Here is a 15,648-nt window from a genome sequence, read left to right as displayed (position 1 = left end):
CCACGTTCCCCGTGAGACTGGGGGTGTCTGTGAACATAGATAGTAAACCAGAGAGTTCTGAAGGTTGGAGGTTCATGAAAGGGCCGATGTGAGCAAGCTTGTCAGGACCAGGATATGGTGGGCCTGGGAGGAAAAAAACAATGAGTCTACCCTGCCCAGTTCCTCCTACTTCCACAGCTCCATGTGACAGAGCATAAGGGTTAGAGGAGGGGCAGGGATAGACAGATGGTCAGGAAGCCAGGTCGCCGCATCTATAGAAGTCCTTGGCAATCAGGGGGCGGGGATTAGAGCTGAACAGCACTAAAGAAATCACACATATCTCCTCTTTGGAGACCACCACACCATAGAGGCCACCACAGGCAGAAATACCCAGAATAAGGTCAGGAAATCCTTTCCACTGCAGAGGGAGATCAGGGTGGCAGGAGGTTTCATGAAGCTTCCTCCTCACCCCAGGAGTGGTCCGTCCTCTCACCAACCCTGCTGTAGTCACAGTTCTAACCTGGGTAGGGATGGGGGACAGTTGTGATTCAGATAGCTGATAAAAGCTTTAAATTGGACTGGTCTGAGTTTTAATAACTGAATGAGACCAGAAAGTTATAAAAACCCCACCTGTGATATTAAAAAAGAGTCAAGAGGGTGACAGGCACTGAGGGGGAAACTTGATGGGATGAGCACTGGGTGTTATGCTATATGTTGGCAAATTGAACTCCAATAAAAAAAATTGTGGTGTATCTATTTATAGGAAATATTTAGGATCTTATCTTACTATGATTGTGAATGGGATAATTTCTTCCACTTAAATCCATACCCACTGTATAACACCAGACACTGTTTCAAACCCTTATATAGCAAGTAACTTGAAACTTACTGAAACCAAGTTGACCTTGCTTTATAAAGCTGGAGGTGAGCCACACACACACACACAAAAATAAAATTAAAAATATAATAAATAAATAAATAAATAAATAAATAAATATAAAAAAGAGTCAAGGGAGTGGCCAGGGGACTCAGGATTGCTTCAGCTGTCTACCTTAACAGGTTAAAACTCCTCAACAACAAGTTGCAGTAACAAAATGGCCACTGGCCATTCCACCGACCTGAGCAGAGGCAGCACCTTTGCATTCACCTCAGAATGCCCAAGAAAGTCCTGAGGAAAAAAAAAAAAAAAAAAAAAGAAAGTCCTGAGATTCCCTCTGAGTAGGCCGTCTTGGGTGATGAGGCCACTCCTGAACCAATCATTGTGGTCAAGAGACCAAATGTCTGATTAGTCAAGTTTGGGTCATATTTGCACCCCTGAAGTTAGCTTCCCTGGAACCACAGAGTTCCCAAACGGGATGTAGGTATTACAGGGAAGAAGGAAGGGAAGATGAATTTGGGGAAGTATTGCATTACGGATTTTCCCCATTCGCTCCTCTGAGAGCATAGAATTTCTGCCCCCGGAAGAAAGTGGAACTAAAACTAAAATTCCAGGTGTTTTATGATTCCCAGAATAAGAGCCTGTGGATGGTTGAAGACAATGTTAATGGGTCCATAAGAGTGGCAGAGCAGAGTTAAATATCCCTGCAGGAAGATGTAGGGAGCGCCAGCACTCCTACAGGGAGTCCAGGGACCTGATGCTGGATGGGCACCAGGATGGAGGGGGAGCAGGAATGGACTGCTACAGGGAGAAAAGTCGTGTGTGTGTGTGTGTGTGTGTGTGTGTGTGTGTGTGTGTGTGTGTGTATTTTTCTGAAGTAAAATTGTGAAAGAGAAAGTGAAAGAAGCCACACACACACACAAAAGATAGAAAGAAAGGAAGAAAGAAAAAAAAAAAGCCATTTTCTCTGTTTCCCATAAGAAACCAGCTAAAAAGTCAATTTTCCTGTTATGGGCCAAAGTGGGTAAGCAAGGTGACTAAATGTGGTACCTTGGATTGGTTTCTGGCACAAAAGAGGACATTACTCGGAAAAATGGTGAAATCCAATGAAAGTCCACAGTGTAGTTAACAGTAATTACTGATGTCAGTTTCTGAGTTGTGTTAAAGGCACGGGAAGAACATCAGATATTAAAAACAGCTGGGGAAGGGGGGAAGCTGGGGAAAGGGTATATGGATCCCTCTACACTATCTTTGTGACTTTTCTATAAATCTAAAACGATTCCAAAATAAAGTTTGTTTTTTAACAGGTTCGTTTTTTTTTAATTTTATTTTTTATTTATTTATGATAGTCACAGAGAGAGAGAGAGAGAGGCAGAGACACAGGCAGAGGGAGAAGCAGACTCCATGCAGGGAGCCTAACGTGGGACTCGATTCCGGGTCTCCAGGATCACGCCCCGGGCTGCAGGTGGCGCTAAAACACTGCGCCACCGGGGCTGCCCCACAGGTTCATTTTTTATGCTGTAGATTCATTTTTACTGTGTGGCAAAGCCTCACATCTGGGATTATACATTTTTTTGAATATTTTATTTATTTACTTGGCAAAGAGAGGAGAGCACAGGCAGGGGGAGCAGCAGGCAGAGGGAGAGGGAGAGGGAGAAGCAGGCTTCCCGCCAAGCAGGGAGCCGGATATGGGGCTGAATCTCAGAACTCTGGGATCATGACCATTCCAAAGGCAGAGGCTCAACCAACTAAGCCACCCAAGCACCCCTAGGATTATACATTTAAATTAATACTCATCTAAAAAAAAATTAATACTCATCTGCCTTTAGGTATCATGGCATCACCAGTGTAGGGTGGGGTCAGTGGAAAGAACTGAGTGCCAGCTATAACTCCTCCAGGATCCTGTCAACTGGCGTGTGTGGATGAGATGGAGCCTGTCGTGCACTTAGCATGGGGCCAGGCACATAACTAGTGCCCAATGGGGGTTAGCAGTCCTCACTCTGCCCACACCTGGAGATGTTATAATGTGCCTGCCCTCTCCCCTTGGCCTCCCACATCCCTTATCTGGGAGGTGGGGTGAGTTGTTCAGCTGCTTAATCAAGTCTTTCCACAGGGCTAAGAACCCCAGCCCTGAGGCCTTTGCATCTTTGGTGCAAATTGGCTATGCCTCACCTCCTACTATGTGCGTGGACAGCTGAGATGACTCTACTGGGCTCTGACCTGATTAATGTCATTCAATCCTTACATCAGCCTGGGAGGGTAGGGATCACTGTCCCCATTTTACAGACAGGGGCGTTGAGGCTGCAGAGGCTGGTATTTGCTTTCTCTCAGAGCAGCCTCCTGAGACAGATAAGACAAACAGCACCAATAACTCAGAGGCCAGGTGAGCCAGTAAGCAGAAAAAATGGGGAGTGCTGGAGAACTCAGAGAGGAAAGTTCACCTCTGTGTCCCATAGTCAGTGGCCTTTGGAACTAAGAAGGTTTCCAGGGAGCAGGGGATGAAGAGAGCATCCAAGAAGTGGAAATAGCAACAGGCTTGGCACTGAGATGGAATTCCTAGAAGTCCAGCGGTTCTCAGGCAGTCTGTCTGGGTGGGCTAGAGCCCAGGATCCACGCAGAGAGTGGGTTGGGGCCGTAATCAGAAGGATTGGTGGGACCCCACAGGGCCCTTGACATCCCACTCCCTGGAATGAATCCTGCCCTGAGGCCAACATTCACATTCCATCATCTGTAGCTAAGGACTGCCTACTCTAGGACCTCTTTGTTTCTGTTGGAAGGAGATCCCTGCTAGGGCCTTTATGGGTCAGTACCGGGAGGACTCAAAATAGGGCATAGATGGGAGAAACAAGTTGGTATCTGTTTTGTGCCAGGCCCTAAAATGGACTGTGGGGATCAAGATGACTCAATCCCCTTGCCCTAGGAGAACTTGGGCTGGGGAGTATACTGACTGCCATGCACAATGTGGTGAGCTAGTCCATGAGAAATAAGGCTGAGTACTATGGGTGCTCAGAGAGAGCCCCCAGTCTCTGGGGGTGGAGGGTCTCCCTGGCCAGACCTGGGAACCAGGTAGCCAACAGAATCAGCATCCTATTGAGAAGGAGAGCCCTGAGTTCTTTGGCTGCCTCTCCAGGAGGAGAATCAGATCCAGGAAGCAGTGGGGCCCCACCAGAGGGTAAACCAGCAGGGTAAACCAGGCCTCCCCATGTGGGCAACCATCTTCCCACAGGAGGGTGGTATCTGGGCATGGCCCCACAAGCAGGGCCTATTGAGCAGGAGGCTTGGCTTCCAGCAGATGTGATGGCCTCTCACTGTTCTATATTGACCTCTATAGCTCATCCAATGCGTGTAATGCTCTGATCTTGCCATTTGCCAGCCATCTGGAGCCAGACCAACCCAGTAGCTCATCTCACATGCTGAGGTGTGTGACACCAAAGTCCAGGACCCTCTGAAGTGCTCTGGCTACTTCTCCAAGAACATGCACAGTGCTATAGGCCCAACTCAAAACTTGCATTTTTCTGCAGAGCCTTAGGGAAAGCCTTGTCTCTATGATGGTGAGAATGCAGGCAGTGTGCTTGCGTACTTGTAAGTGTTGTCCATTACTTGGGGAGCTTTCTTCACACAAGCTTTCTTTCTATTCTTGTTAGATGAGTGGAAAGGAGCCAAGATGACTCCCTATCAGAGGAAACTTCATGATTTCAGGGAAGAACAGCCTGGAGGGACTTGGAGGTACATGGGATATTAGGAAGGGAACAGAGAGTCTCGGGGTCTTAGATGAGATGTGGAAAGAAGGACCATGGGGGCTGGATACAAGGTGGATCCTGCCACAATCAGCATGGGACCTGAGATGATTGGTATAGGTAGGGAGAAAGAGAAGGGCACCTGTGGACAGGGAGCTTGCCTGGAACTTTCCCTGACCCTGTCAGGATTACAGGATCCTGGATCATCAGAGACAAAGGAGCTATAGACCCATGGCACCCAACCCATTACATTGAAAGGAAGACTAAAGTCTAGAAGGAAAGATGGCATGTCCTAGACCATCCAGTGTGTCAGGGCAGGTCCAGCCTCAAACCAGGGTCTTACCTCCCTGATTAGAGCATTTCCTTTTCCCACTCAGGCAAGTGAAACCCAGCAGGCAATGTTCTATCTGGGACTGGGGAAAGAGCCTGTGGAGAGACTGTCTCTGCCTTATTTCTCAGGTAACAAAGTGTCAGAGAGGGGCAGGGACTTACCCAAGGTCAGGCAGCCAGAGAGCAACAAAACCCACTCATTAGACTCAGGTGTCCCGACCCCTAGCCCAAGCAATGTCTCCCAAGGAGAGGAGAAAGGAGCTCACATTTACTGAACATCTGTTATGTACCAGGTCCTTGACATATTCTTTCCAATCCCCAAAACTCTGGAGATCGATGTTCTTGTCCATGTTTAACAAACCAGAGAACAGAGGTTTGGAAAGGCAAAGCAACTTGCCCAAAGCCACACAGCTGAGAGATGGCAGCACAGAAACTCAAGCCCATGTCCACTATTTCCAAAGCCTGTGTTCTCATTCTTAACCAGGCTAGGTGGGGTTTGGGACCCAGGGCTGACAATGCAAGGAAGTGGCTGGGGAAGCCAGGGGCAAACTCCAGGCACTGCCCAGGCTCCCAGCAGCTCGGTTATACCAGTGATAAAGATAAACAGATATGACCATGGGACAGCAGGATCCTGCCTCCCACTGACAGGGTGGGTTTTTTTTTTTTTTTTTTTTTTTTTTTTAAGGTGTATTGATCCACACCCTGCAACAAAACCACACAAAACAAATAGCTGACGGCATAGTTTCTGGTGTTGCTGAGATACTCCTTACTAAGTGGCTTGGGGCCAAGCACCCCTGGCCTCAGAAACTCAGATTCCTAGATTGATTTAGGAATTTAGATGCTCTCACAGCTCTAACACGGAGAGGTCTCCCAAGCTGCCAATCTACCCCAAGAGAGGAATCCTCTCAACAGACTTCCCAATGAGGTTCATCCAACCCTGCTCTCATACCCTCACTGCCTATCTCTAGAAGCTGCCCCTTTTGCTGCGGGACTGCCCTCCTCACTCTGACCTGAGACCAGGGTCCTGGGACATCCCCAGGGTCTCCTTTGTGGCCCAAAGTTAGCTGCCCTAGGACTGTGACTCTGCATATTCTCTGCTTTGGGTCTGAAACTACCTGGCCAGGGGCATCAGTGCCTAAGCCATTCCTGAGAAATGGGCACAAAGCTACCAAGAAGAGCTGGTTATTCTCCTCCTATTTTCTAGGCTTTATGCCTCTACTAATACAGCCAGACATCAAATCCACCTTTGTGCTGACCACATCCCACTGTGTTCTTGTCATCTCAGGTCCCAAGCCTTTTAAAATTGATCCAAGAATAGGATCTTGCATTTCTTTTTTAAATTTCCAATGAGTTAATACTAACCATTCATTGTGATATGGTGCTTTATGGTTTATATACAGCACCTTCACATGCATCATTTCCTTTCATGCTTAAGACAGTTTGCTGGACCCCACAGAGATGGCTGATGTGAAGTGTCCCCCTGGGGAGGCTGGTCCCAGCAAGAGTCCCAGCAACAGCTGCTGAGATGACAGTGAACATTAGGTGGTCAGGATCCTATGCTCTGAGGAGTGATAGATACCAAACCATAGGAGGCCAAAGAAAGGAAAACTGTGTGCAGCCTGCAAACATATCCAAAAAGGCTTCCTTGAGGGATGCCTCAGAGGCAGCTCAGAGCTTGAGGCAGGGCTCCAGGAACAAGTGTGATTGGGAGCCTGCAGGATCAGGGGAGAATGAGGGGAGCCCGCTGGGTTTGGGTGGAGTCTTCTCAACGCAGAAGATGGGCCAAATGCTTTTGAAGGTTCCCCGACCAGTGTGTGGGTCCCTTCAAATAAGTATTACCAAACTTCTTTCCATGTCATTGGCTGGGGAGGAAACAAAAGCTTAGCCAGGACTAGAGCCAGGGTGTCCTCGAGGGCTCCTTAGCCAGAATCTTTATCCACCCTGAAGCAGGCTGGCCCACCAGTCATCCTGTGCTCCATTAGTTGGCTTGAGGAGGAGAAAACTTGCTCTTGTCCTCTTGGGCTCCCGCCTGGTGGGGAAGACAGGCTTTCTCATTTTGTGTGAGGTCATTTAGGCAAACAGATTCCAGGAAGGCTGATGGTGGAAATTGGGCACTGGTGACAAGCCTGTAGGCATAATTCCGGAGCCAGACCTGGATCCCATCTCACACTCCTGATTTTGGGCCTACCTACAGTAAGGTTTTTGGGAACTGGGTCTGACTACAGATCAGAGAGGACCCACCCTGGTCCAGAGGCTGGGCTCATGGGTGGGTCCAAGCTAAACTTCCACACAAGGGTCCATTGTGGTTGCATGGGCTGGCCTTGGGCTCCACCACCCCTTCCGGCTCCTGGAAAATAAATGCTTCCCGTCTGGCAGCTTCTGGAGCAGCCTGTCCTTGGCCAAGGCGCCTGCCCCACACCCAGGCCTCTGTAACCCAGGGGGGATCCTGGACTCTTGCAGCTTCAGGTCCAGCCCCCACTTCATAGCCAGAGTCCCTGAGGCTCAGGGCAGGTGGACACAGGCCGAAGCAGCTGGCCAGGACCGGAATCGACCAGAATCGTGATCAGAACTCAGCACTCTGGGGTGCCTGGCAGGCTCAATTGGAAGAGCATGTGAATCTTGACTTTAGGGTCATGCATTTGAGTCCCACATGGGGTGTAGAGATTACTTTTAAAAAAAAGAAAAGAAGAAGAAGAGGGAAAAAAAAAAACCCAGCACTCTGGCCATTTTTCCAGTTTACTATCCACAGGACGCTGCTAGTAGACTTGGACCCAGAGAATGAAAGGGGCTGTCCCATTGTATAGCTGCCAATTGTGGCAGAGTCTGAGAGAAATGACTGGTTCCTAGGGGGTTGCTTGCCTACCCTAGACCTCTTGGGAGATCTGGGCTTTCTCAGTTCAGCTGTGTGCCCTTGAGAGGATGGCTGTTCCTCTACATCTGGAGATTAGGAGGATTTCAACTGTCAGTCTAGCCCTGACATCCTGAGTTTTCAAATCAAGTGTGGACACACTGGATGGGATGAGGAAAAGAAGCTCTGGAATGTAAGGTTTGGCAGCTTGCACCAGAGCTGAGGCTCTGGGGACCCCAGAGGCTCCCAGCTCTTGCCTGGGCTGACAGCGCCACCTGGGGCCCAATCGGTGGAGTCCCACTGGGGCTCCCAGTATGAGCCTTCACTCAGTGAAGTGACAGCAGCAAGTCTGGGGCAGAGGAGGGGGTCTGAACACCACAGGGCATGGAGGAGAGGAATTACCATCATGGCAATTCTCACTGGCTAGCTTCTGGGCCAGTGTGGGGCCAGACACTGGAGAACCTCAAGAAGTTGATCATGATCTAATGGAGACCGGGGACGTGGAGGTAGAAGCCCAGGGCTAGACACGGGGAGCTGGTTCTCAGACAATTGCCTACAGAAGCAAATTACTGAGGGCATTCTCAACTCAAGGAAGAGCCTGTGCCAAGGCATGGAGGAGTGAGTTTATGTGTGTAAGCTTGAGGGTGACAGCGGAGGAAAGTAGACATACGAGTATGAGAGCAGAAGGGTCACAGCCCCAGATACCTGTGGCGAACACAGCCACCCCATAAGTCCTGCTTTGACCCCCCAGTGCTGGCAGGACTAGAGCCCCTACGTCAAACTCTAACCCCACTTCCTCTGAGTCAAGCTACCCATCTGAGGTCCTCATTTCTGACGCCTCATTTCTTCCCCAAAGCCAGGGCCTGTCCACAGGCTGATCCTAGGGACACAATCCTGAGGTCTCTCTGGCCTCCAGGGAGCCTGGGCATAGTTCTTGGGCCAGTGGAAGAATCTCCAAGAAGTTAGTGAACTCTAATTTTATGTTCTTCAGCTGTTACATGGGCATAATAACAGTGCCTACCCCATGGAGATGTGGTGAGGATCAAATGAGAAAAATGCATATAAAGCCACCTTGCTAACATGAGTTGGTGCCAGCTTAAGAGGCATCTTCCCATTGCCCAATCCTCTGAGCACATCCCTTCCAGAAGGATAAGCTCCAGGACTTCAGATCTTGCCCCTCCTGCTGCCTTCCCCAAGGCCTCAGGTCTTTTTCTACTTTCCTGAGCCCAGAGAGGCTCTACTATGTGCCCCACAGAGTGATTTGTTTGTTATATTTCTCTCAGTTTTTTTTTTTTTAAGAAAATGTAAACTACAAAGGAAAAAAGAGGTACACGATGAGCATCCATATGCTCCCCTGCGTTCAACAATTAATGATTTGCCTTATTTACCTCATTGCTTTCTCATTTTTAAAAATAATCTGAACTGGGGCACCTGATTGGCACAGTTGGTTAAATATCTGACTCTTGGTTTGGGCTCAGGTTGTGATCTCAGCATTGTGAGATCAAGCCCTGCATCAGGCTCCATGCTCAGTGGGGAGCTTGCTTGGGATTATCTCCCCTTCCCTTCTGTTGCCCCTCCCCCCTCTGTAAAACAAGTAAATAAATCTTTAAAAAGAAAATTTTAAAAATCTCAACCATTTGAAGGTGTCTGGCTGGCTCAGTTGGTAGAGCATGTAGCTCTTAATCTCAGGGTCATGAGTTCAAGCCCCATGTTGGGCATGGAGCCTAGTTAAAAAGAAAAATCTGGGGGCACCTGGTTGGCTCAGCAGTTGAGTGTCTGCCTTTGGCTCAGGTCGTGATCCTGGAGTCCGGAGATCAAGTCTTGCATCTAGATCCCCGGCAGGAAGCCTGTTCTCACTCTGCCTATGTCTCTGCCTCTCTCTGTGTGTCTCTCATGAATAAATAAATAAAATCTTTTTTAAAAAGCTGAACCATTTGAAAGTACATTGCAGCTATCATGACACTAGATGATACTTAACATCTGAGCATGTAGCTTCTGAACAGTTTCCTACACAGTCATCATCACAAACCTAAGAAAAGGATGAATAATTCCATACTATCATCAAATTCCATATTCGTATTTCTCCCAATTTTCCCCGAATGTATTTTACATCTGCTTTTGTGGGGAGAGATCCAGGATTTGATCAATGTTCACTCATTGCATTTGATTGTTGGTCTCTTCATTCTCTGGAAATCACTTTTTTCTTCCCCAAATCGGAAAAATTACAAAAGAAAATAATCTGTAACATGACCACTTTGAGCTACCCAAGGTTGGCATTTCAGTCTTTCCTTTCAATTAAAACATTCTCAATACATATGGCATTTTAAAAATAACATCTCCACTGAGGTATAATTCACATATTAGGTAACTCACTTATTTAGAATATATAATTCAATGGTTTTTAGAATATTCACAGATATGCACAACCCAACACTACAATCCATTTTAGAACATTTCTGTCACCCCCCCAAAAAAATCCTATACATTTTAGCTATCACCCCACAGCCCTAAGCAACCACAAATCTACTTTCTATCTCTATAGACCTACCTACTGTGAACATTTTATATAAATGGAATATATGGGGTGCCTGGCTGGCTCAATCAGAAGAGCATGTGACTCTTGATCTTGGGGTTGTAAGTTCCAGTCCCGTGGTGAGTGTAGAGGTTACTTAAATAAATTTCTTAAAAACTAAAAAAAGATGAATGGAATTATATAGTATGTGGTCTTTCATGACTTTTTCCATGTAGCATAATGTTTTCAAGGTTCATCCATGTTGTAGCATATATCGATACTCCATTCCTTTTTTTTTAAATTTTTTATTTTTATTTATGATGGTCACACAGAGAGAGGGAGAGAGAGAGGCAGAGACATAGGCAGAGGGAGAAGTAGGCTCCATGCACCGGGAGCCCGATGTGGGATTCGATCCCGGGTCTCCAGGATCGCGCCCTGGGCCAAAGGCAGGCACTAAACCGCTGCGCCACCCAGGGATCCCTCCATTCCTTTTTATGGCCAAATAATACTGCATTGTATGGATATACCGTATTTTGTTTACCCATCCAACAGTTGATGGACATTTGAGCTGTTTCTACCTTTTAACTATTATGAATAATGCTGCCATAAACATTTGTGTTCAAGTTTTTGCATGAACATATATTTCAATTTCTCCTGGGTAGACACCTTGGAGAGGAATTGCTAAGTCATATGATGACTCTATGTTTAACTGTGAGGACTGATAAGCTGTTTCTCAAGCAATTGTACCATTTCACATTCCAACCAGCAATCTGTTAGAATTCTGATTTCTATATAGCCTTGCCAGCATTTGTTAGTTTCTGACTTTTTTTTCTTCCAAATTGTAATTTAAATTCTAGTTAGTTTACATATAGTGTATTATTGGTTTCAGGAGTAGAATTCAATGTTTCGTCACTTACATACAATATCCAGTACTCATCACAAGTACCTCCTTAATACCCATCACTCATCTAGCCCATTCTCCCACCCTCCTCCCTCCATCAACCCTCAATTTGTTCTCTATTATTAAGAGTCTCTTATGGTTTGTTTCCCTCTCTCCCTCCCTTTTTTGATCCCTGTTTCCATATGTTCATCTGTTTTGTTTCTTAAATTCCACGTATGAGTGAAATCATATGGTATTTGTCTTTCTCTGACTGACTTATTTTGCTTAGCATAATATACTCCAGCTCCATTCATGTCATTGCAAATAGTAAGATTTAATTCTTTTGATGGCTGAGTAATGTTGAGAGATAGAGATAGATTAATAGATAGGATATAAATGATATATATATGATATATAAATGAAATATATGGAGTGCCTGGCTGGCTGGTATATATACATACCGCATCTTCTTTATCCATTCATCCATCAGTGGACACTTGGGCTCTTTCCATAGTTTGGCTATTGTTGATAATGCTGCTGTAAACATCGGGGTGCATGTATGCCTTTGAATTAGTGTTGTTGTATTCTTTGATGAATACCCAGCAAGTGTGATGGCTGGATCATAGGGCAGTTCTATTTCTAACCTTTTTAGGAACCTCCATACTGTTTCACAGAGTGGCTTCACCAGTTTGTATTCCCACCAACAGTGTAAGAAGGGTTCCCCTTTCTCTGCATCCTCACCAACATCTGTTGTTTCCTGTCTTGTTAATTGGAGCCATTCTGACAGGTGCAAGGTGATATCTCATCATGGTTTTGATTTGTATTTCCCAGATGCTTTGCTGAGTGATGCTGAGCATCTTTTCATGTGTCTGTTAACCATCTGGATATCTGAATTTTTTACATAGCCATCCTTGTGGTTAAGATGTATCTCACTGTGGTTTTGATTTGCATCTCCTTGATGACTAAGGATGTCAAGAATCTTTTCTTGTTTTATTGTTTATTTATCTACGCATTTATTTTCCATCTTCTTTGGAGGAAATGTTTAGTTAGATCCTTTGCCCATTTTTTAAATTGGGTTACTTATTTATTTGTTTTTGCAGGCAAGAAAACCTTTTATTTTAAACCACAAATAGTCAGCAGATGGCCACAACTATTCATGTTTCATTAAGATCACATAAAATCTAGATTAAAAAGCACCACTGATTACTACTCTAGAAAAACTGTGTGAAAAATTCAAATGCGCACAGTAAAAATACCACAGCATGCACAGGACTCAATTTCTAAAGCAAGTGCACAAAATACTGCATCAACTTTACACACAGCTTCCAATATCAAATTGATATTTATTTTACTTGAGATTGATGGAAATTTCCAAAAAGCATGATCATGAAAAGGTAAAATGTCCATCCTTTTATGTCTTTGCATGCCAACTAGTAATGCCCTAAAAATTAGCATTTACAAAGTACTTGGTAAAAATATCTTTTAAAAGTTGTCCCAAGGGGTACATAAAACCAACTCCAATTTCTGACAATTCGTTCTGCTGTTTTCTGGGTGCCTTCAGCTAGAGTTTCACCATTTTCAGATGGTGCAGTCCCTTGCTTTCCAGCTTCTTGCTCTCCCTCTTTCCTTTGGTACCTTTGTTAGTCTTTGTTCCAGGTTCTTTGTTAGCAGATGTTTTTCTTGGTTTAGGTTCAGGTTTTGGTGGAGTGGGTTTTGCTAACAATCTGGCAGACAGTCTGGTGGTCTCCTATTTAGTTGCTTTGGATCTATCCTTGTCTTCTGTATTCTCTGGAGGCTTTCTCTGGGGCACAATGACTATGTTTGTGCAGCAGCTGAAAAAGTATAGCAATAGGCTCTACCCACTGGCACCACCACTGCAGCTCCTCATGTAAAGGGCACAGGAGAGCCTGGCCTCTCTGACCAGCATCTCCTGGTTTGTGTGTGTGTGTGTGTGTGTGTGTGTGTGTGTGTGTGTTTAATTATTGAATTGCAATCTTTTTTAAAAAATATATATTCTAGATCCAAGTCCCTAATCTCATATGTGATTTGCAAATATTTCCCCTTATTCTGTGGGTTGTCTTTTCATTTCCTTGAGGGTATTCTTTGATTTTTCATTTTGATGAAGTTCGATTTGTATATTCTTGTTGTTGTTGTTGTTGTTGTTGATCAAAAGCGTTGATGTCCTATCTAAGAATCTATTGCCAAATCCAAGGTCCTGAAGATGTACTCTTACATTTTCTTCTAAAAGATTTGTGCTTTTAGTTCTTCCATTTCAGTATTTAATCTATTTTGAATTAACTTTTGTATGTGATATAAAGGAAGCATTCAGCTGTGTTCTTTTGCATGTGGCACCAATTGTCCCAGCAGCAGAATGCTGAGAGGATGAGAAATGCTGGCGGCCTTCCTGTCCAGCGAAGATAACAGAGTCTTTTGCGGGGAGCTGGAAGAAGAAGGAACCCTGTGTTCTTAGCTTCACCTGCCTACAGTGGAGCTTCCATCATGTTGAGGTGGTGGGGGCAGGGAGAGAGTGAATCATGGTTCAGATGCTACAAACTCTTATTATTCTTACCAAGATTTAGTAGATTTTCCTGAGTGAACATTCTTTCATTTGCTGTATGCCTTAATGACAATTTCTGGAGAATATATATCATATATAAAAAAAACATCTCCAACAGTTATGGTTATTCCAACCGGGAAAAGGGTCTGCAGGGTCCCTCACACCACCAATCCAGAAGTTGTCCACCAGCTCATTCCTTTTTATTGCCAAGTAGTATTCCATAGTTTGCAGTGTACCACACTTTGTTTATCCATTTCCTCACTGATGGACGTTGGATTGTTTCTAGTTTGAGATATTACAAATAAAGCCGCTTTGAATAATATTTGTGTACCAGTCTTTCTTTGTTTGGACATATGCTTTCATTTGTCTTGAGTACATGTCTAGAAGTGGAATTGCTGGATTATATGGTAGGTTTAAGTTTACTTTTTAAGAAATTGTTAAACTATTTTCCAAAGTGGCTGTATCATATTACATTCCTGCCAACAGTGTCTGAGAGTTCTAGTTGCTTCATGTCTTCACCAACACTCAATATAATCGCTTTAAAAAACTTTAGCCATTGTAATAGATGCATAGTGGCATCCCATTGTGGTCTTAATTTGCATTTCCCTAATGACTAATGAACAATGTGTTTGAGTATCTTGCATCTGTGTTCATGAAAGATTGGTCTATAGTTTTCTTTTCTTGTCTTTGTCTGGTTTTGGTATTAGGGTGATTCTGGCCTCACAGAATGGGTTAGGAAGTATTCTCTCTGCTTATAGCCTCTGAAAGATATTGTAAGGAATTGGTATAATTTTTTTGTTAAATGTTTGGTAGAATTCACCAGTGAACCCATCTGGGCCTGGTGTTTTCTGTTTGCAAAGGTTCTTAGTCATTGATTCAATTTCTTGAATAGAGATAGGCCTATTTAAATAGTCTACTTCTTCTTTGTGTGAGTTTCTGCAGATTGTGTGTTTCAAGGAATTGGTCCATTTCATCTAGGTTATCAAAATTGTGGGCATAATTGTTCACTATATTACCTTATTATTCTTTTTATGTCCTTGGAATCTATAATGAATTTCTCCCTTTCATTTCTGATATTAGTAATCTACAGCCTCTCTTCTTGGTTAGCCCAGCTACAGATGTATCATTTTATTATCTTTTCAACAACCAGGTTTTGATTTCATTAATTTTTCTCTATTGATTTTTCCTTTTAAAAAAAGTATTTTACTTATTTATTCGTGAGAGACATGGAGAGAGAGAGAGGCAGAGACACTGGCAGAGGGAGAAACAGGCTCCATGCAGGGAGCCTGACGTGGGACTTGATCCCCAGTCTCCAGGATCAGGCCCTGGGCTGAAGGTGGCGCTAAGCCTCTGAGCTACCCAGGCTGCCCTTCTGTTTTCCTTTTAATTGATTTTTGCTCTAATTCTGTTTTTTAGAAGATTTTTATTTTTAACTAATCTCTACACCCACCCTTGAAGTCACAACCCTGAGAGCAAGGGTTGCCTGTTCTGACTGAACCAGCCATGTGCCCCTTTGATCTAATTCTTCTAATTTCTTTTCTTCTTCTTCCTTTGGATTTAATTTGCTCTTCTTGTTCTAGTTTCCTAAACTGAAATATGGATTTCAGATCTCACTTCCTTTCTAATATATGCATTCAATGCTATAAATTTCCCTCTCAGCACTGCTTTCACTACATCCCACAGATTTTGATAAGTTGTATTTTCATTTTTTTGATCCAAAATATTTTAAAATTTCTCTTGAGATTTCCTCTTTGACCCATGTGTTACTTAGAAGTGTGTTATTTAATCCTCACATATTTTGGGATTTTCCAATTATTTTTCTATTTCTGATTTCTAGTTTCATTCCATTGTGGTCTGAGAGCAGACACTGTAGGATTTCTATTCTTCTAAATTTCTGAAGGTGTGTTTTATGACCCATAGTGTTGTAG

The 15,648-nt window shown here is 44.4% G+C and overlaps 1 pseudogene; it reads right to left on the bottom strand.

The window, feature by feature from the left end:
• Positions 1–229: 229 nt before the first annotated feature.
• LOC125753217 (high mobility group nucleosome-binding domain-containing protein 3-like) lies at positions 230–13,664 on the bottom strand (annotated as a pseudogene).
• Positions 13,665–15,648: the final 1,984 nt, after the last annotated feature.

Source organism: Canis lupus, chromosome 21 (genome assembly GCF_003254725.2).
Source record: "Canis lupus dingo isolate Sandy chromosome 21, ASM325472v2, whole genome shotgun sequence".
Taxonomy (NCBI): Eukaryota; Metazoa; Chordata; class Mammalia; order Carnivora; family Canidae; genus Canis; species Canis lupus.
Note: the sequence above shows the minus strand (reverse complement) of the source record. Positions and strands in the feature narration are given on the sequence as shown.